Raw genomic sequence first — 6,034 nt, forward strand, 5'->3', positions numbered from 1 at the left:
GTGGTTGAGCATTTGCCTTCAGCTCAGGTCATGATCCCACAGTCCTGGGATGAAGTCCCGAGTCAGGCTCCTTGCTCAGAGGGGAGCCTGCTTCTCCCTCTGCCCTCTCTGCCTGTGACATCCCCTCATTGTGCTCTCTCTGCCAAATAAATAACATCTTTTTAAAAAGTTTTAAAAAAACAGAATAGCCAACACAACGTGGAGGAAAAATGAGAATTCACATCACCTGGTCTTGAGACTAACTATAAAGCTACTATCCACCAAGACAGTGTGTTAGTGATGAGACAGACACACAGATCAACAGAACAGATTACAAGGACCAGGAATAGAGCTATCAAAATAAAGTCAAACATTTTTTGAGAAAGGCACAAAGGGAATAAAAAGAGAAAAAATAGTCTTTCAACAAATGGTGCTCGAACAACTGAACACTCATGCAAAAGAAATGAAACAAGACACAGACCTTACACAAGTATTAACTAAAAATGAATCAGAGGGCACCTGGGTGGCTCAGTGGGTTAAGCCGCTGCCTTCGGCTCAGGACATGATCTCAGGGTCCTGGGATCGAGTACCGCATCGGGCTCTCTGCTCAGCAGGGAGCCTGCTTCCTTTCCTATCTCTCTGCCTGCCTCATCTTCTACTTGTGATTTCTCTCTGTCAAATAAAGAAATAAAATCTTAAAAAAAATAAAAAATAAAAATGAATCAGTGATCTAAATGTAAAACTACAAGAATAAAGAATACAGGAGAAAAATCTCTAGGACACTGGTTTGGGTGATGGGTTTTTAGATTCAACAGCAAAAGCATATTCCACGGGGAAAAGCATGCGTTGGATATTATTAAAAATAAAGTCTTCTGCTCTGGGAAAGACATTTTTAAGAAAATGAAAGGATAAGGCACAGACAGGGAGAAAATATTTGGAACACAGATATCTAATAAAGGCTTTGTGTCCAACATCACAAAAGAGCTCTTAATGATTCAATAATAAGAAAAGAAATGACCAAATGAAAAATATGCAAAAGATTTGAACAAACTCTTCACCAAAGATATCAGGACAGCAAATAAATACACAAACACATCGATGCTCCACATCACCTCAGTGGGAATATGCAGACACCATGACACAGGTACTGGAATGGTTACATCAAAAATAATGACAGTGCCAATTTCAGGTCCAGAATCAGAACAACAAGATTCTGATTCGTAGTTGGTCCAGAATCAGAACAACAAGATTCTGATTCGTAGTTGGTAGGAACAAAAACTGATACAGCAACTTTGTAGAAATAGTTTGGCAATTTCTTGCGAAGGTAAACATACATACATACATACATAACCAACACAGCAATTTCACACCCTATGTTTTTGAAAACTTATGTTTTAAAACCTACATGTGAATATTTCTAGCACCTTAATTCAAATGGTCCCAAACTGGGAGAATCAAGCATCCATGGGTTAACCACTCTGAAATCATGTATGCAACTCTGAAATCATGTATGTGTATTCTGAAATTGAACTATCAAATAAATGAAATTCCGATGTTAGCTGGATTCTCACTGTTAGTGCAGGAGATTACAGACAAGCAAGGAGAGAAGGTTAGACTATTCCATCTGGTAATGCTTACAACAGTGTGAATACTTAGCTTACTACAGATACAGATGGTGACATACCAAAATATTTATAGACACGTTTATATACCTGAGTGAGTATACACATATTCCCTGTTCAGTTAGCTGAGAGCGTCTTTGAGCAATGACTTAACAGTCACAACAGACACAACTAGTTCCCCAATCTTGATTTCTCATACTATGCTCCAATGAAAAGAACCAGAACTACTTAGGGGGAAAAAATGGCTAATTCTATGGCAGGAAAGACATAAGATGTACCTGGAAAATCTACTGCCACAGAGTAAAATAGAAATACTCAAACAATAACCGGGTATGTCAATAGACACAGGAACCATCAGAATGTGCTTTTTAAAAATTTTATTTACTTGTTTTTGAGAAAGTAGGAAAAGGAGAGAAAGCATAAGCAGCAGGGAGGAGCACAGGGAGAGAGAGAATTTCTATTTATTTATTTATTTATTTAATAGGCAGAGATCACAAGTAGTCAGAGAGGCAGGCAGAGAGAGGGGGGGAAGCAGGCTCCCTGCTGAGCAGAGAGGCCGATGTGGGGCTCGATCCCATGATCCCGGGATGACGACATGAGCCGAAGGCAGAGGTTTTTACCCACTGAGCCACCCAGGAACCCTGAGAGAGAGAATTTCAAGCAGGCCCCACATTAAGCAAAGAGCTCAACGTGGGGCTGGATCCCAGGACCCTGAGATCATGACCTGAGCTAAAATCAAGAGTCAGACACTCAACCAACTCAGCCACCCAGGTGCCACTAGAAATGCTTTACTAACCAACCTGGAACAACTTGAGCAACCAAAGGAACAAGGTATCATTGTACTAGAACCAAAATATAAAATAACTAGCCATGAATTCGTGCCGATATAAATGGATTAGTAAATAGGAGAGAACAGAAAATTCTCCTGTGCAGAATTCCTGATAATTTATGTACATAATTGTGTAGCTACTCCAACAGGAAGGAGGTACAGTGTAAGTGGTATAGTGTAACTGCCCACTTCCTTCCGAGGAGTACAGCATGAGGACAGAGAAAACAAAGTAATAAGTCATGTCCAGAGCACTAACCCTTGATATGATAAGACCAAAGGACATTTTATCTCTGTGGTCTTCCTCCAAGAAACTCATAACCTCAGTCTAATCATGAAAACAACAGCAGAGAATTCCCAATTGAGGGACATTCTCCAAAACACCTAACTGTACTCCTCAAAACTGCCCAGGTTATCAAAAACAAGGGCAGTCGGGGCGCCTGGGTGGCTCAGTGGGTTAAGCCACTGCCTTCGGCTTGGGTCACGATCTCAGCATCCTGGTATCGGGCCACGCATCGAGCTCTTTGCTCACCAGGGAGCCTGCTTCCTCCTCTCTCTCTGCCTGCCTCTCTGCCTACCTGTGATCTCTCTCTGTCAAGTAAATAAATAAAAATCTTAAAAAAAAAAAAGAAAAGATATTTAAAAAAAAAAAAACAACAACAACAAGGAAAGTCTGAGAAATTGTCACAGCCAAGGGGAGCCTAAACAAACGACAAAGTGAAAGGTGGCATTCTGAAACAAAATACCTGCATGGGGGAGAAAACACCAGGGTCAACTATCAAAAGACAAATCACATCCCATAAAATAATAGTTTACAACCCATATAATGGACAAGCACTAGTATCCCTAATCTAAAAGAGCTAGACATTCAAAAGAAGAAAAACAAAAAAAGCCACAAACCTAAGAGCAAAATGGGCAAAATATGAACAGAGGGTTCACAGAAACGTAAATACACCTTTCAGATACATGAAAAAATACTTAACCTCACTCATACTTAAGAAGCTTACAGAGATAAACTTCATAAAATGCCATGTTTCTCTTTCCACTACCAAAATTCCAGAAGTTGAAGCACATGTTCTATGGGAGAAGCTGTGGACAAACAAGCACGGATGCAGTTTCGATGGGAGTGACACAAAATGATACCACAATCCTGAATGAGCGAGTTATCAATTCTATGCACCCGTTGACCTGGCAGCACACTTCTAGGAATTTATCGGATAGAAAAAACCTATATGTACAAGGTCATTCACTAGAACATGGTTTGTAATAGCAAAAGGTTTGAAATAGTGCATAACTAATAATAACCAGTTAACTAACTATGGAACGTCCATGCTTGATTACTGTGCAGTTATAACAAAGAAACAATCCATGTTCTGTTTAGATACAGACTTTTAAGAAGTGACAAAAAAGCAAAGAAAGAACAGAAAATCATGTATAAACTCCTTACTCAAAGTGTGGCTCCCTGAGCAGCAGAGTCTGCTTCACCTGGGAGCTTTTTAAAAATGCAAAACCCAGGGCCCCCACCAGATCCACTAAATCAACATCTGCATTTTAACAGGATGCCAGCGGTGTACAGCTGCATCTAAGTTCGGAAAGCCCTAAAGATGATGGATGCCCTTCTAAATAACAGTAGGGGGCATACAAGAGTATCTTTTACCTGAAAAAAGAAGCACTGGTAGGACAAACAAGACAGACAGATATCTACAGCAGGAGGACCATAACTCCAGTTTGTCTGGGACTGTCCCCATATAGCCAGTTGTCCCATTATAACTTTATGGAACCTCTTTCATTCTCAGTGGAAGTGTCTCAGTTGAGATGAAAAATGTCACCCTTCCTAGAGGGAACATCACTTAACCTTTAACCATGTTATTACTAATTCAGAAGTATTTTATTAAAAAGAGAGAGAGAGAGAGAGAGAGAGAAGACCAGTCAGGGAAAAACACAGACTGAAGAAAAGCAGTGAGCCAAGGATGGTTGAGCAACAAACCCAAGGAGAGGCAACGTCTGGGGCAAAAGGGAAAGACAACTTTGTGAGGAACAGTAAGGGGATGTATCAGAGTTAAGAAAGGAAAGCTAGCAGGCAGGTGTCAGAAACAACAGAGACTGAGGGTTATGCTGCAGGATGGTCAAGTAAGACAAAGCCAAAAACTGGATTTGACTACAATTAGGTAGCCTTTTCCAGAGCTGACTCAGCTGAATGTCGAAGAAGCAAAAATGCATTCATGAAGTTGAAATATGAATGAGAAATGCAGAAACCAAAGCCGGAACAGGCGGCTATTCAAGCTAGAGATGTGAACAAGCGGACACACAAACACTTAGGGAGAGTCATCTGGAGGACGCGTGGTCCCTCCATTCCACCAGATCTTCAAAGTCCTATTCCTGGATCAAGCAGGACCATGAGAGGGCTGTCCACTCAGACCTCAATTGTTCGGTCCCCTGAAAAGCATCCATACACTTCTAGTACAATGCTGTGTCTACCAGATATGATTATAGGCTATTTTAGTGTTGTTATTGGGAAAATCAAAGGAAGTTTTACAACTTGCACAACTCTGTGAAATTAAGAGTCCTGCTTCTCATTCTACCAACTGTTCTTTGAATTTGCTTGATATACTTGATACACCTCCCTTCAAGTAATTCTTGCCTATTTCTATCTTTTCGGTTTTATTTTTAAGATTTTATTTATTCATTTGACAGACAGAGATCACAAGTAGGCAGAGAGGCAGGCACAGAGAGAGAGGGAAGCAGGCTCCCTGCTGATCCGAGAGCTCGATGTGGAGCTCTATCCCAGGACCCTGGGATCATGACCTGAGCCAAAGGCAGGGGCTTTAACCCACTGAGCCACCCAGGAGCCCCTCTATTTTTTTGTTTTAAAAATATGAATCTTTTCAAATTTTAGAAAACTCATTTTAAAACAAAGTGGAATCAGGTAACGTGATGCCCCCAGCTTTATTTTTGTGTTTCAACATTTCTTTAGCGATTCGGGGTCTCTTCTGATTCCATACAAATTTTAGGATTCGTTGCTCCAGCTCTTTGAGGAATACCAGTGGAATTTTGATCGGAATGGCATTAAAAGTATATATTGCTCTAGGCAGTAAAGACATTTTAACAATGTTTATTCTTCCGATCCAAGAGCATGGAATGGTCTTCCATCATTGTGTGTCTTCTTCAATTTCTTTCATGAGTGTTCTGTAGTTCCTCGAGTACAGATCCTTTACCTCTTTGGTTAGGTTTATTCCCAGGTATCTTATGGTTCTTGGTGCTATCGTAAATGGAATCGATTCTCTAATTTCCCTTTCTGTATTTTCATTGTTAGTGTATAAGAAAGCCACTGATTTCTGCACATTGACTTTGTATCCTGACACATTGCTGAATTGCTCTATGAGTTCTAGTAGTTTGGGGGTGGAGTCTTTTGGGTTTTCCATATAAAGAATCATGTCATCTGCGAAGAGAGAGAGTTTGACTTCTTCATGACCAATTTGGATACCTTTTATTGCTCTTTGTTGTCTGATTGCTGTTGCTAGGACTTCTAATACTATGTTGAACAAGAGTGGTGAAAGTGGGCATCCTTGTCTTGTTCCTGATCTCAACGGGAAGGCTGCATGGTACT

This window comes from Mustela nivalis (genome assembly GCF_964662115.1).
Source record: "Mustela nivalis genome assembly, contig: HAP1_SCAFFOLD_1010, whole genome shotgun sequence".
Lineage (NCBI taxonomy): Eukaryota > Metazoa > Chordata > Mammalia > Carnivora > Mustelidae > Mustela > Mustela nivalis.